This window comes from Sminthopsis crassicaudata, chromosome 5 (genome assembly GCF_048593235.1).
Source record: "Sminthopsis crassicaudata isolate SCR6 chromosome 5, ASM4859323v1, whole genome shotgun sequence".
NCBI classification, from domain to species: domain Eukaryota; kingdom Metazoa; phylum Chordata; class Mammalia; order Dasyuromorphia; family Dasyuridae; genus Sminthopsis; species Sminthopsis crassicaudata.
The window spans coordinates 112,216,786-112,234,273 of record NC_133621.1 but is presented as its reverse complement, the minus strand read 5'-3'; the positions used below and the strand labels follow the sequence as shown (position 1 = coordinate 112,234,273).

At 36.3% G+C, this 17,488-nt stretch overlaps 1 pseudogene; it reads right to left on the bottom strand.

Annotated features, from left to right (window-relative positions):
• Nucleotides 1-1,127: 1,127 nt before the first annotated feature.
• LOC141543084 (mortality factor 4-like protein 1 pseudogene) overlaps nucleotides 1,128-17,488 on the bottom strand; it is a 102,480-nt pseudogene continuing 86,119 nt past the window's right edge.

Genomic DNA, 17,488 nt, shown 5'->3' with positions numbered 1-17,488 from the left:
AGTATCTGATCAGGGTCACTTGAAATCAGGTCTTCTTGACTCCAGGCCTAAGAGGAGATCCAAATCACCTAGCTTCCTGGCATACAGTAAATGCTAAATAACTGTTTGATCACTAAATCAGATTATTCATAGATACTGACCCAAAAAGCCCCATCTCAAGTCTCTATAGATGCAAAATTGTGAAAATGTAAAGTTGTTCAAAACTGCACTAAGACTTTGGAGACACCCTGACCTTTTTGTACCACCCACCTCAGAGAAAATACTTTGTAATCCTCAAAACTTTAAACAATTCTGAATTATTAATACATGTGTGCAGTGCATAGGGCACTGGGCCTGAAGTCAGGAAGAATGGTGTTCAGATGTGGCTTCAGACATTTACTAGATATGGGACTCTGGGCAAAACAAACTGTTTCAGTTTCTTAAACAGTATAAAATAGAGTTAATAATAGCAACTCTCTCCCAGGGCTGTTGGAAGGATCAAATGAGATATTTGTTAAGTGCTTTGCAAATAAATGTGATGATGGTAAAGATGATTTCTTGCTGGTAACAAAATGACCAAACCAAGAATTTTAACATCCCTTAGTGTCAGTTAATTTGACATACAAATCTACTTATCTATGGTGTCCTAAGAATTAAATGAAAATAAATAAATAAATAAAAATAAGAAAAAGAAAAAAAGAATTAAATGAGATCATATTTGCAAAGTATTTAGAAAGTCTTTAGACCATAGTAAGTGCTTAATAAATTAGTCTTTCTTTCCTTATTACACAGAATTCTGCTCTTGCCAGTATATTGTAAGCAGAAATTGATCAGAAATTTTAAAAATCCTTATAGAAAAAAACACTTAGATTTTTTTTTTCTTTCCAGAGCATCAGAAATGGAAGGAACTTCAGTGAAGGTTTAGTCCAATCCCCTTTTATTTAATTTCACGGGGGAAAAAAGACTTGTAAAATAACTCCTACAAGACCAATTTTCCCAGAAAACCACAGTTATACAGTAATAGCATTCAGAAAGTCAGAATGTTCATTAGAATACAAAATTCTCATATAGACACACACACACACAAAAAGATGACCACTCTTTCCCAGTCTAGACAAAGAGAAATGTCTATGAATAATACAGTCACATTTCACAAAAGGGCTATATTTATTTAAAGCATCAAAAAATGAGCACCAAAAAAAAAAAAAAAAAAAAAAAAAAAAAAAAAAAAAGTCCTCAGCCGGACCCCATGAGTTAACTCTCTGAAACCAAAAATCATTGTTTTATCACTTTGCATTAACATAGAGTATAAAATCACTTAAAGTAATGGAACCATAGAATTCAAGCAAGTTTTGTCAATTACATAATGAAACATCCTACACTGTGTCACTCTACATCCATCATCTCATATACTGGTTAAAAAAAGCTCCTTAGAGGAGGGACTACCCTTTCACTTGGTTCATACAGAACACTTTAGAAACTTACATGAAGCCTGCAAACACGAACACAATTTTAGAACTAACAAAACACCTTTATAAGCCCAAATATAACAAATAGGTTTATGCCTTAGACAACCTTTTGCGCATACTCGGGGGGAGCCTCCTTGTACTCACTGGCATTAAAAAAAGCAGAAGGCTTCTCCGCTAAGAACTTTAAGAACTCGTGCAGGTAGCTGAAGAGCGAAGCCAGACTCTTCTCGTCGAAAGGCGAGCGCGCCAGGATGGCTCCCATGGGAACGAAGAGCCTCAGCAGATGCGGGGCTCCGTAGAGCTGGGACAGGGGGACGCCGGGGTGGGCGGCCACGAGCTCGGCGTACTGCGGCCTCTCGAACTCGTAGAGGAGCTGGGTGCCCAACAGCACGTTGAAGTGGGCCCGGATGCCATTGACCATTTCCTCCGCGGCGTACTCCGTGTTGTCCCCCTTGCCGCGTGCTTTCTGGTAGGCCACATACTCCTCCAGGATGGAGTCCACGCTCTTGCTGGCCGGCAGAGCGAAGAGCCGCCTTTTTTGGGAGATCAGGTCCCAGTCCTGCACCAGCAGCGGCTTCAGCTCGGCGGGCATCTGGACCCTGGCCTCGGCACGGGCGCCGGACGCCCCTTCGTCTCTGGACGACGGGTGGCCGCGGGTCCTTCTTCTCTGCGGCGGCTGGGGGGACCCCCTGGCCGGGCCGGGGCCGGTAGCGCCGCTGCTCCCTTTCCCCGCGCCCGTTTTCTGCTTGCTCTTTCTGGTTTGGCGCCCCGGGACCTCCCAGGTGGCCGTGGCCGAGGAGGTGGAGGGCGTGATGCGAATGTTCTGGAAGAGCGTCTCCACGTTCTGCTGCTGCTGCTGCAGGGAGGCCGCGGCGCTGACCCTGCGGCCCTGGGCGGCCCCTCGCGCCCGCTGCTCCTGGTTGGCCCGCTGAAGGTCGCGCTGCTTCTGCAGGTTGGCCTCCGAGTGCCTGAGGATGCGGTTCTCGGGGACCCACTCGTCCCAGTTCTTGTTCCAGCCGCTGTAGTGGATCAGGTAGCGCACCTGCTTGTCCTCGGGGACCACCTGCAGGCACTTGGCCTCGTAGAGAAGCGGCCCGTGGAAGCACAGCACTCGCTCGCCCTCCTGGAACGCGGGCTTAGGGGGCTGCTTGGGCGCCATGATGGAGCCTTGGTGGTCTCAAGCCTCTTAGAACGCTCAGGGGCAGGCGGTGGCCCTCGGGGCTGCGGCTGCTGGCACGGTCCTAGGGAGCAAGAAGTTATTACTCCTACTTTCCTACAAGAATCTTAGGAAACTGCTTAGTGATTTCTCTTGCACCTACCCAGTTCTATTCTGCCTGTTGGTTTAAAAAACAAAACAAAAAACATTAAAAACGGCCCGGCTTTTATGCCCCCGGAAGATCAGAGCATCACAGACCTAAAGCTGGAAGGGACCGTAAAGAGCAGCTCATCTACTTTACAGATGAGAAAACTAAGGGCCAGCCCCCTGTGACCTTATTCAAGGTAATAGAGATAGTAAATAGCAACTGAGATATGAACCTATCTTCTCTAGCTCCGAATGCAACATTCCTTTAACTTAACTATGCTAACTTTGGACAATCTATTATCATAAAACCAGTCAGGATTTCGCTACTTATTTAAAAAAAAAAAAAAAAACAAAAAAAAACCTTAATTATATCATTGTAATTTTTTTCCCTCTGTTTTTTTCAGATTTCATTTTTTGACCCTGAGCTGCCACAATTTGGCACTGGTTTTTTTTTCAAAGTCAGCAATCTGTACTCTAGGGATTTGGGTCTTTCATTAATAGGAGTTGTTACTGATGTTGCAACTTTTAAAGTCTTTGTTTCAATTTCTCTAAAATAAAAAGAGACGTGATACAAAACTTTAAAATTAAACAGAAGGTTAAATACAATGTATGTGGGAAAAGGAAACAAGAGGAGAAATTCTCACACCAAGGAGATCCCAGATCCAGCTAGCTAAATATCTAAGTTACATAAATTCTGCTCTCACTATCCTAGGAAATGGCTTTCTCTTGCAAAGACCTTCACCTGAGAAGCCCTAATCTCACCAAAAGAACTGAATGCTTGTTCTGGCTCTGCTACTAATGAGCTACATGGCCTTGGACAAACCATTTCTCAGAACTCAGTTTCTTTATTGTGGAATGAGAGCATTGGACTAAATGATCCTCCCAGGTCTAATTGTCTATGAGTGTTACCATAAGGTTTTTACTCCTTTTTTACAATGAAATTCAGCATTTATCCAGTGCCTACTATACGTAAGGTATTTGGGACAAAAAGATTAATTTTTAAAATGAGGGCCCCTATCCTCCAGAATCCTGTAGTCAAATAGTAAAGAAAAAGTTTGTTGTTTTTATCCCCCCAAAAGGAATATGATACATGTAAACCATGAAAGGGGCAAAAAAATATCTAGAGCAAGTGCTTTAGGAAAATTTAGAGGGAGAGATTGTTTTTAGCTAAAGGGATCAAACAAGTTTTTCAGAAGTGAGGGGTCCTTTGTTGAGCCTAGAAGGAAGAGAAAATTTAACTGGGAAAGATGAAGAGAGAGCAGGTAATCTGGGTATAGAGGTATGGCCACTGCATACAAATCAATTGAGACAACAAGCATTTATTGAGCACTCACTATATGTGCTTCAGGTCCCTTGCTAAGAACTTGAGGATACAGAATAAGAAAAAAAATAGTCTCTGTCCTCAAGGAGTTTATATCTAAATGGGAAGATGGCGTAGAAACAACTGTACAATTAATATATAGAGAGGGGAAACTGGAAGTAACTCAGAGGGAAGGTATTAACATTAAGGGAGAGCAGAAAAGACTTCTTGCAGAAAATGGGATTTTAGCTGATACTTGAAAGTCAGGGAAGCCAGGAGGCAGAGATGAGAAATTTGTGCATTATAGGAGTGGGAAACAGTCACTGAAAATGTACAGAGTTGGAAGATAAGTGGCCAATGTTACTAGACTATGACATAAGTGGAGAAAAGAGGGTAAAGATGAAAGGAAAAAAGATAGGTAGAAGGGAGGAAAGAAGGTAGGAAGGAAGATAGAAAGAAAGGGAGAGAAGAAGGGAAGAAAGAGGGAAGGGAGGAGGGAAGAGAGGAAGTAGAGGAGGAATGGAGGAAGGAAAGAAGGAAGAAAGAGGAAGGAAGGAAGGAAGGAACAAGGGAAGGAAGGAAGGAAGGAGAATAGAAGAAGGGAAGGATAAAGAAAACAAGTATTAAATACCTACTATGTGCTAAGAACTGTGCTAAACACAACAACCCTGGGAGATATAAGGAAGTGAGGCAGACAGAGGTGAAGAAACTGACATGCCAGATTAGAACTCAGAAGATTGGAAAGGTAGGAAGATAGGTTTGTAAAGAGGTCTGAGAACTGAACAGAGCATTTTATAGTTGATCCTGGGGTAGATAGGAAGCTACTGGAGTTTGTTGAAAAGGCTGATAACATACATGGTCAGACCCACTCTTTAGGCAGATTATTTGATTAATGAGTGAAGGATAAACTGGAATGAAGAGAAACTTGAGAAGTGAGCTGAATGAGTAAAATGCCCAAAAGTCCAGGTGTGAGATGATGAAGTCCAACATAAGGTTGGGGAAATGGCCAAGAAAAAAATGGCATAGCTGGTAATCCAATTTAGCTGTAACATAGACTTCATGAAGAGAAATTGTATGAAATAAGATTGGAAGATTAAGCTGGAACATAATTGTGGAAGACTTTAAATACCAGGCACTCTATATTTTTTGTGCTATAAGAATAAGAAGAATCTTGTTTTTGAAAAAGGAAATGAAATAGTTAGAACTGTCTATTTTACTCCCAGGCTGGTCCACTTGGTGGCTTTCCCACAAGCAGCATTTCTTGTTTGGCTTCAAGCATACTTCTTTAATTTCAGGTAGAAATTGTCTTCTCCCAACTCTCTCAATTCCTCATTTAAAGATCCCCTTGGGTTCTGCCAATATTCTCTTTATCAAATTCAGACTTTTTTATCCCTAGATTTTTTATTTCCTCAGACAAATTTGCACAAGTTAAAGAAAGACCTCTAAGTGACTTTGTTTTTGTAACTATCCCAATCTCCATCTTTGGACACTTTCTTTGTATATTAAATGTATATTAAAATGAGCTTATCAACTCAGCAGGAGAGGGGTCAGGGTGTCTGGGTGGTAACATGTATTTGTATTGGAATATGGCATGTTCTAGATGCATTCCAAGCTTCCTTTCACCTCTAAAACCTTATGGTCTATGTCATAACAAGGACTCCTAGGGGTCACTTAATGGAGTCAGATTTAGGCTCAACATATTCAGAGGGAGCTAGATAGTTCAATAGATAGATTGATGGATCAGAGAATCAGGAAGACCTGAGTTTGAATTCTGCCTCAGATAATTGCTAATTGTAAAACTTCAGTAAAGCACTTAACCTCTCTAGATCTCAGTATCCTCAGCTGTAAAATGGGGGTCATAATAGCATCTCTCTCACAAGGTTGTTGTGAAGATCAAATAAGATTACATGTAAATGGTATGTACTATCCATGTATAGTCATTATTGTTAATAATAATCAAAGAAACTTCCAAACACTGAGAGTTGCCTAACAATATAATGGGCAATCTTGGAAGGTAGTGCCTCCAAACCATAACTAGGTATTTTACAGCAGTTTGGATGACCATCTGTCAGGGACTTGTAAATGGGATTGCTTCCTCTGAGTAAAAATTGAGCCAGATCATCTCTGAGTTCACTCCTAACACAAGGATTATATGATTTTATGAGAAAGAGAAAATGAAAGAGGGAACATGTAGTTACTCAAATTGTCAAGGGTCTATCTCTAAAATGAAATACAAGAAAAATAACTTTGAGTTAAAAAAAGTCATCCAGTACTTTTTGGAGGAGGTGTCAATTCAATTGGTTTGTTTAATAACTGTTCTAATTAAATATACAAAAAATTGTTTATTAAAATTGTTGAAGAAATCATTTCAACCAAAAAGTCCAATTAATGGCTGCTTATAGACATGAACTAAATGGTCTAACTACTTGACTATAGTTATAAGACTTCACTACTATATCTGGACATGTAGTATCTTTATGGAAACTTCTAGGGTGAGTAGCAAGAGAAAAGAAAGTATTCTTTACTTCAAAGAGATTTTGAGTTTTTGTTTTCTTAACGTACATATATCTATTTCAATGCTTGGCTGTTTTGTGTCATAAAGTTCTGTTTTCCTACAATCAAATGCTTGGAGGCTCTGTTCTCAAAATGAAAGAACTAAGTGGTAGTAATAGAATTTCATTATGCTATTGTCAGTCAATAAGTGCTGCTGACAATGTGCCAAGTACTGTTCTAAGTTCTAGAAATACAAATTCCTAATCAAGAAAAAAAAACCAAGTCTTTTCTCTTGAGAATCTTACATTCTATTCAAAGAAAGCAGTACATAAAGCTAAAAAGCTAAATAGGAGGAGGGGGAGAAAAAAGAGGGGTGGCTAGGACATGGTAGAGAAATCTGGCAAGTTATGTATAACGAGAGCCTGGAAGAGAAGTGAAAGCATGAGCATTGGGCTGGTATAGGGCTTCCTCATAATGGAAGTTCATCAATTAAAAGATGAGATCATAGAAGCACATGGAGAAGTCCAGAGTCAGGAAGCCATTCTCTTTAAACTCTAAAATTCCAATCTCATACTTCAGTTATAAGCACATTTCTATTTGAAAGTTTCCTAGAGTACATTTTCCTGGTTGTATCTATTAAGTAAATATTGTTGGAGGAGGATATAATCTTTACTGATGTTCCATAAAGACTCTTCTATTATGCTATCAGTATATCGAAGAAGGATACTGATGGAAATTGCATTTTATTCCCTTAGAATAAAAGGTTTTGTGTGGTGTTTTGTAGATTCTTTATCGTGGACAAGTCATATATAAATTTATCAGGGACCAAGACTTCTGAAATGAACATATGCTCAGAATAAAGATATAAGCTTTAGTAAGAAGTTTTAGGCAAATGTAAGAAACTGAGTTTTTTTTTAGTCAATCTGTCATTGACCACTTTGTCCAAAACCTTTTGCTTCCATTGTCCAAGTTAGAAAACTGGTACCTCAGGGTGATGCTGGGCATCCTCTTAAGATAACGGACACTTCCATATCATGTCATAAAAAATTTACAGAGAAGGAAAGGAACTAAAATGTTCAAGGACTACTGTGTCCACATTGACTAATTTGTTTCAGAAAAGTCTTCAAAATCTTCCTTTAGAATTATTCTATACTTCCACCTTCCCCTATGGAATTACATCAGTCAGGCTAGCTAACACCATTTGTTTACCATTTTTGAAGCCTGTTCCTAATAGACTACATGTAATAATTGCCTTTATACCACAAGATTGGCACCCGGATTTTCCCAGGGTCCAGATTTGTACCCAGGCTGCTCCTCAAATATTCCTGTGATTCTGGGGCCCAGAGTTCCTCTTACCATATGCTATGGTTTGGTTTGTTGTTAAATAGTTTTTTTAGTTACCAGAAACCAAAATCTCACAAATGCACACCTCTCACTATCAAGTCAACAAAAACTGGAAAATTTTTCTCAAATTTTCCATTTTTGACTAGATATGGAGGCAAATCACTTTGAAAAACCATAACTCACATACAATTCCTCCTCCTCACCCCCCACAGGATTATGAGCAAATGAATACTATGCTGGCATTTAGGCCACAACTTTAATTAGAGTTCTCAGTCCCCATACTATGTAATTTGCAGAAGTTGAGGTTTTCAGTGCTTAACTATGAATTCCTTGGGGTAAAAAAAAGTCTAGAAATCATTTCCAGAACCAACTTGTTCATGTTTATCTTGTACTTGTTGGTCACTATTTACTCTTAAGTCGAAGGAAGTATAAACATACGGTTTAGTTTTGTTGGGTTTTTTTTTTTAAGATGAAGGCAGGAAGCAGCTACCTGTTTGCTATAAAGAAAAAGCCTGTTAATCTCCCTTCTCTTCCTAGTATTTTTTGGCAGAGAGTTCTTAACCTCTGGATTAGTCCTGGCTCCAAAATGCCCATCAGTAGCATGTCACATCCTTGTTTCTTCTAAGGAAGTGAAGAGCTCTTTGCCTTTTGGAACCAGGTAGATTAAATGTTAGATCTTAAACAAACCTGTAACTTTATCATGTGCTATTATGGAGGTTTATGTGACACATAATACATATGTTAGTCTGTATTAGGGCAGTGAGATAACAAGTTGACAGAGGACTGAAATTGGAGTCAGAAAGACCTGAATTCAAATCAGACCTCAAGAACTTTCTAGCTATGTGACCCTGGGCAAGACACTTGACTTTTTTGTGCCTCAGTTTCCTTATCTGTAAAAATGGGGATAACTAAGCATTTATTGCCCAGAGTTGTTGTGAGGATCAGATGAGATAATATAGGTAAATTGCTCTGCAAATCATAAAGTGCTGTATAAATATTAGTTATTAGTATTACTAACTGCTCAGATTTATATAGCTATCTGTCCTTGGACAAGACTCTTAACCCCTGCCTCAGTTTCTTCATCTGAAAAAAGGGTGGTTGTGAGGATCAAATGAGATAAAATTTGTAATGTGCTTAGCATGGTGCCTGGCATATAGTAGGTGCTATAGAAATGTTAGCTCTCATTATCATTATTATTATTATTATGTAACATTTAATAGTGTGTTTTCCTTGCAACCACTCTGTGAAATAGATTGTTTTAAACACCATTAGCCTCATTCTATAGAAAAGGAAACTGAGATTTGTATAAGTAAAGTGACTTGCCTAAGATCACACATCTGGCAAGTGAAGAAGAGTTAACCTGGATCTCTTATTCTCCATTGAAAAATAGCAATTCCCTCTCAGAGAATTAGATCTGAAAGAATAGAAATGATACAGTTCTTTCCTCAGAGTTCCTCATGTTTGAAAAGGGAAATAGGACAATTATTTACAAATGTATATGGAATTCAATGGAAGTATATGTGAGAGAGTAGAAAACCCAATCCTTTAAGTAGCACCATAAAGGAAGAATGCCAAGTGGATGATTGAGATTATAGCAATGCAGTTAGATGAGCAGCCCATTGTTAGTCCATCAAGACATTTATCTTGAAGGTGAACAGTGAACTGAAACCAAAACTGAGCAGAAAGCAAGGGAGTTGGATTTACTTAGGAGAAATTATAGAGTGCCTTCAATGATTTCAAAATGCTTCTTGACCTCATTTTTTAGCACAGATATTCTCTCAATGATGTTGTATGTGAGAGTAAGAGAATACTATAATTTCTGTAGAATCAAAATTATAGCTAGTCCAAAGGTTAATGGAGAAATGCATAGTGGGGGTAAGGAGGATTTCAAATATTACTAACAAGAACTTTTATGAAAGAAGGAGCATAAAAACATTACTAATGACTGAAAAAAAGGAAGTGGGTATAGTTAGGTAGCAAGAGAGAGGAATAACAGATGGCCAGCCCATATTACACTGATACCCCTGAACTATTTTTAAAAACCATAGAAATGTCTTTAGTACATTGGGGGAAATCCTCTACAGAAGATTTGCTTTAAAAAAAATTGAATAAGAATCATGCAAGATGACAAGACATGGATGGATTGCTGCTTTGGTGTATGGAATTATAAGATAAATAACTTTACAATTCTATCAAAATAGAGAAATTTATTAAACAAAGGACTTCTTCCAATAATTGAGTCAAATGATGGAGTTCAAAATGTGGAGTTTACTGTAGGTTACACATGCAAGATAATAATACTACAACAAAAATGCCAATTTATTTCATGATGGTTCTCATAAAAATAAAGTCAAATTTTAATTGGAGAAGATGAGATAAAGACAAATGCAAAAGAAGTTCATGGAAAGTCTTGTCTTGCTACCATCATTCAAAATATAATTTTGGGAAAATAACAAAGAGCCCTGGAAAGAATACTGAACTAGTAGTTCTCTCACTAATCTATAAAATTATTTTAATAGTTGAGAACTGCATGTAGCCATGAACTAAATGGTCCATTTATTCGACTATGGTTTCAAGACCATCTCTCTTTTCATATAGCCAGAGTTCTAATACTCTTGCTGAAACCATTAGCATAGGAGACAAAGCGGGAAAAGAACATTTAGATCAATACTCTTACTCTGGAAACTGTACATTTATTTTTAAACACATTTTTATGATGATATTTCAATAAAACTGGTTTCCCATGAATTTTTATTTTATGCATTTAAAAACAATTCTGAAAGGGACTAGGTTTCATTGTACTGCCCAAGTATTCCACTATCTTAAAATACTATAGAATTACTAGATATACTATATAATTAGAATACTATATAATTGTTGTGACAGTCTACTTATAGCCATTGAATTTACTAGGGAGAAGGGAGGAATGTGCAATTATCCTAAGTAATTTTTTTAATTGATTAGTTAAAATTTAGAGTGATCCAAATCAGCTATTAATATGGCTAAAACTCCCAGATTGACTTTTTCAGATCTGTTTTCCATCAAATAGACATGGCCTTGGATCTACAATAATTTCACAAATGCAAGGGGAGCTAAGAGTGTAAACTTCCAGCTTGTTGATATTTTTTTAATTGCCAATGCATCTGAAAACAAGAAAAAGAAGAAAGCATGTCTTCTGACCCATTTAATTTTTTTTCAAGTTTTGTCCCCAGCTGCCCATAACTAATGTTGTAGTTAAAATTGCAAGAGAATTTTCTTTTCTTTAGAAGCTTGTTCTCATCTGTAAGTTATTTGACTGAAACCTGAGGTGCTTGGTTTCAGCACAAAGGTGACTTTGGAGGGGAAAGTTTATGCCAGACTGGTTCAGTTGTTTTTGTGTTATGCAAGCAGAAGAAAAAAAAATTAACTGTTTACTCCTGAGTTATAAATTTCAGATTCGTTTTAGGGCAAATGGCAAAATGTCCAAGCTTCAAACCTCAATTTTGTACTAGTGTGTAGATGGAATATCATCTGTTTCTGTTCAAAACTAAAACTGAGAAGCTGAAGGATATTAAATAATAGGCTTTTGCCCATTTAAGGAAACTATTTGAAGATCTGACATTTCTTGCAGCAAAAATAACAATGAATTACATTTTAATTGTGATAATTTAAATTTTTAAATGTTTAAATTTACATAAATATATATTTCTACCATTTGGGCATATCAGGTAAAGTGATTTTTTTTTTACTTTTCCTCCCAGAAAAACTTTGTGAAAAATCAAAACAAAACAAAAGATGTTGAAAACACACTAAGAGCTAAACATGGTGGTATATGCCTATAAGCTTGGTCTGAGATTAAAGAATCTCTTGAATTTAGAGGTTCTGAATTGAAGTAGATTTAAAGCCCATCAGCTATCTTCCTTAGGTCTGGCACTAATATGATGAGCTTCTGAGAGCAGAGGATCACCAAGCAGCCTAAGAAAGGATGAATTGACTTTACTCTAGTTGAAAACGGAATTGGTAAAAACTTACATCAGTCAGCAGGGATTGGACCCATGAGGACACCATACTTCCAGCAAGAGTGAAATAGACAGACAATAAAAAGGAAGGAAGGAAGAGAGGAAGGGAGAAAGGGAGGAAGGGAGGAAGGGAGGGAGGGAGGACTAATGTTTTTAGCATTTAAAATACAAATTATGACCTAACATATTACAAAGATGGCTATTACCCTTATCCACTCTAATGCATGATGATGAGCTAATACTTTACTATTTTATTACTATTACTATTACTATATACTAATATACTATTACTACCCTAATAGTAAAGAAGATTTTATGATGCTGGTGATGTTAATTTGACTGTAAAATTGCTTACTATTTCATTTTTAGATTTGTTTTTAGGTTTAACTTTAACTTCAAATAGATATATGTATATATATGATTTTTGTATGCATGTATATATAAATTAAATTCGATATGGATACTGATATTTTAAGTCCTCCATACCTGAAACACTCTCCATATTATCTCTATCTCCTGACTTCCTAATTTCAAGTTTCAGTTAAAAAGCCTTTTCCAATTATCCTTAACTTTAATGCCTTCCTTCTGAGATAACCTCCAATTCATCTTACACACACTTATATACACACATGTATGTATGTATATATACATATACAGAAAATATATGTTGTTTTTAATATGGTATGGTTGTCATCTCTATTCAATTACGAGCTCCTAGAGAACATGGGATGTTTTTGACTTTTTTAAAATTCCCTGGCACTTATAATACTTGGAACACAGTAGGAGCTTAATAAATGCTTATTGACTTTACATATATCATATCATGTAAATGAAGCCTTATTTGCATTAAATAATGTATGGAAAATTCTATAAAATTTTTAAGTACTATATTTATTATAGCTTTTACTACTTGGGAACTCCCACTGCAGAAACTTCTACTTAGGCAAGTCAGCATTTTTTCTGCACCTTAGAGGTTTGTAGAATTGCCTGAACTCATTGATAGAAAGTGCTCAATCAATGTTTGTCATTGAAATAGTGATACTGACTTAGGAAATGTCACCCCCAGGCACCAGTGTCTATGATACTTTCCCTGCCAATGAAAATTATTATGAGTGAAAAAAGTATTAGAAAAACTAAGTTTCCTCCCTTAACTTATGGAAGACACATAAATATATTATGGAATTTGGCAGTATAGAACTATGTGATGGAGGCTGATTTACTTAGGTGTATCAATACATATATAAATCATAATTTTAAAATCCCTCTACTTATCTGTGGATGTCATCATATATTTTCAAAACAACAAGGCAATTAGAAATTCTGAAAAATGCAAGTTAGTAATTCATTTACAATTGAGGGAAATTTTAAAAGTCTACTTTTTGACTTACTGTTTCCACTTACTGTTTGAAATTCTACCATCAGAGATTCATTCCTTTTGATTCTATTGCAGGTCTTCTTTTTTTAAAAAATGCAAATTAATTATAATACATTAAGTTAATTCACATGAAGGTATCAGTGACTCATCAGATAATTTCCTCTGGTCAGAAGAGTGGAAACAGTGAAAGAATACTGAATACCCTTAGGAAGTATTATAAAAGTTATTTATAGGGAAAAAAAGAAAGGGTCATCAAAAATAACCTTAGCCTACTTAATAATATTCTCCTGGTATTCCCTTGTTGTAGGAGGAATTAATCAAAGCACTTTCTGATATCAGTTAATTTCCCCAGCATATCCTGATAACCCATCCACAAAACTGGAATATTTTGGTTAAAAGCTATATATTTCCATAGTAATTATTACTACTAATCATATTCTAAGAATACTAGAAAAAGGACATTCGCTATGTCTCAGAGATGGCAGCTACTGGCAGCTCATACTTTTGCCTGGACTTATTTAAGAAACCTGAGGACCTTCTCCTGCTGCAGATGTTTTTAAGAAGCCTGGAAGTAAAAACTTAGCTTCTGGGTGTGGTTTTGAAAGTGATCCAACCAGGGCAGAGGATCTGTTCTGTTGACCTTGGCAGGGTCACCAAAGAGTTGTCACAGGGAGATCCAAGAGAAGAGAAGGCTTTGGGAAGGTAAAAAATAAAATAAAATAAAATAAAAACAAACCAAAAACCACTTTCAAATATATGCAGATATCTTATTATAATTGACTAGGGTACATAACAGCAGCTTCTTAAGAACCTACTGTTTACAGACCACTATTATACACAGAGGGAGATATGAAGTTTAAATATAGGATCTCTGCTCTTGTGGAACTAAAAATTATATAACTACCAGCCCTCAGATAGAGTTTACATAAATAGCAATTTGAGAGATTCAGATTAGCTATAAGAAAGCACTGCCTGAAGGAAGATTTTTTTAAATGCTAAAATGGAGGTAACAGTAGGGACTTTTATTTAAAACAAACAAACAAAAAAAAAAAACAAGTTGAAAAATCAAAACACCAACTATGTGTTTCAAATAGTTGAAGGGATAGTTTATCAGAAGGCAGAAAGTTAATGATATAATAGTCTAACCTCACCTCCATTACATTCAGCTTTTGAGGTCCAATGGAATGAGTTAGATTACTGATCCCATTTTTTTTTCATTTTGTTTTGAAAGACTTTCACTTTAAGCTCATCTCTTTTGAGCAGGAAATAAAATTTATATGAAAGTCTCCCCTGTTCTTTCTTTTACTATATCTGCTCCCTCTCCTTAAGGGAGTAAATGGTCAGAGGTAGGTAAGAAAAAGAGAACCTTGCCACATCATTGGTCTTCCCCAGCCATGAATTCTGCCTTTCTGAGAAAACAAATTCTACATTCTGTCATCTCATCCTTTCTCCCAAGGGCAGCAGTATTTGTTATTTACAAAGAACACTTATTTACACATGATTAATGCCAGCTATTATTATCCTCTTAATAGTATTCTTTTACCCTCCTTCCATACATATTAGCATATGTTTGTTGCATACATCATATATATATGTAAAATTTCATTATTTAAATTCAAATACCAAAGGGCAGGTTCAGTTTGTAAAAACAGCCTCTTGAGCTAATTTTCAAGTTTAACTGTCTGAATTAGGACAAATTAGGAAAATATGTTTAGCCTCAAGCTCTTCTTCCCTAAATTTTTAGGCTTTCTGAATATTTTATGAGGCATGGAAATGTTGTGGAGCTGTTGATTTATCAAAATCCTATGAACTGATTTTTTGTTTGGACTCAAATCCCCAAAACATTTAAGTTTAGTCGAGAAATCAGACTCTGAGAAGTTATGAGATTTCCAAAACATGATAAAAATCAGTTGTGCTATGATTTTTTTTTTCTTGTAGTCACTTTTCGGTGCCTCAAAAATGTTCTTTTGAAATTTTAGCCATCAGGACATGGGAGATGAATTAATGAGGTTTTTATCCTTTCTTTCTTTTAAAGCTCATTTATTAGTTAATTAGCCATCCCACCACAAAAGGGTGATGGTTCCATTATGTTAATATGAAAAATAGGTCTGTAAGTGAACATACATAAAGGAAAGGGATTTTTGTTAAAATTTTTAAAATTTCCTTGGCAATTCCAAATAATATTCAAATGAGCTAGGTATGGAGAGTAGTTGGAGAGGCAGTAGGTATAGATCACATAATGGTCTGGACCTCAGGAGAACCAGCTTCTGACCAAACTTCCATTAGGAGGTCTTTTCTGGTCTCTCATAGCTTGGAGACTTTCCCATAGAGATGATATACATATATACAAAATATACATAAATATATTTGTACATATACACAAGTATATACATATGAGTACATAAGATATGTGTGCATAAATTTTGCATTGTATATTGTGTGTTGCCTTGTATACATGTTTATATATAATACATATGTATTTTTATATATATGTCTACATCTCATACATACATCACACATGCCTAGTTTTTTACATGTTTTCTCATTAGAATGTGAGCCTGGCACATAATAAGCATATCATAAATACGAATTGATTATTAGAATATAGGAAAATCTCCTAATTTCTCTGGGTTTCAGTTTTATCATCTATAAAATGAAGGAATTGGACTAGATGGTCTCTCAAGGTCCTTTCCAACTCCAAAATCCTATGATTCTATGAAATAGACTAATAAAATTTTGCTTGAACTACCAAATTTGAATTTTCTCAGCACAAAAACTGTGTGTAGATTTGTTTCTAACCAAAACAATATTAGTCTAAAACTAATGTATTTCACAGATTGGTCTATCCAGAAGCACTTTTCCACATTCAAAATATCACTCAATAGAGACATCTAAAAAAAGTTTATTTTTATTATCTCCAAATATTTGTTTATGCAAAAATGTTTGAAGCAAACTGCCACTCCAAATTGAAAAATAGACATTTTCATCAGGAACAAACATTTTGGCAGTTAAGGGCCCCCTAATGAAACATTTTGTTGAGAAATGGGTATTTGATGTGAGAGATGTTTGCCAATGTCATTCGTGGCCTGAATGCTACCATCACACAATACTGGAAGCTAGAGCAAAATATACAGCAAACTCCTGGGAAAAACTCCATGACTGTGCTATCTATGGCTATGTGTATATCCATACACAACAGAATGGGTCTCAACTCTGATTTTCATGAAATTATTAATGTCAGTAACTATGATGACTAATAATTACCTTGATTATGCATAGCCATGGCTTCTATCTACATCTCTTGAAAGAATGTGGAAAATTTAGCAATTGTCTGAATAATTCAGGCTAAAAACTTCTCCTTATATATTTAGATAATTGAAGTAAAATGTCTTTTGGCCTGACCAAGATTCAGTTATCCTGTTCTTGCTATGTGTAGTTAAAATCTCAGAACTTCCTATAAACCACCTTCATCCCCTAATCCGTGATTCTTTGCATTTCAAGTTGTATTTTCCAGTATGGTTGACTCAGTAGAGGGAAGGCTAGATTTGCAGTCAGGAAGAAGTTCAATTCCTGCCTCAGAAACTATATGACCCTGGGCACAGCCTCCGTTTGCCTCAGTTTCTTCATCACCAAAATGAGTTAACTGCAGCCCCTACATCCTAGGATGGTTATAACAATCAAATGAGATATTATTTGCAAAATGCTTTGCAAATATTAAAGTACTTTATAAATGTTTTTATTATTGTTGCACCTGCTGCTATTTCAGTATTTCATTGGATCTATGTTCTCTCTAGTGCCACAACTCTCTCCATTGGAGCAGAACATAGGCCTTCTGTTTTTTCTCATCCTATGTGATTCTTCCCCCTTTTTTCTATACATCCTCTAAATAATGTATGCTCAACATCCTGGGTTCCTTCCTCTGGTCCTTTCATTATGTCATGGCTACCAGTATACTACTCAAAACAGTCTTCACTCTGGCTTTTTTAACCAGTCATATCACCTATTCCTCTGCCAATCACATATGTCCTTTATGATGTGTTCTAATGCCATTTCTCATGCACACATTATTATTGGTAAAATGTAAAGGCCTATTTGTAACATTTTGTGATTTTCTATTGCCCTTTGGAACACTTATAGCTTTGATTCTTCTGATACTCTTATATTCCAACATTCAAAGTCATACAGCAGCATATATTTTCAGCTTAAAAAAATCAGTTGCCTCAATTC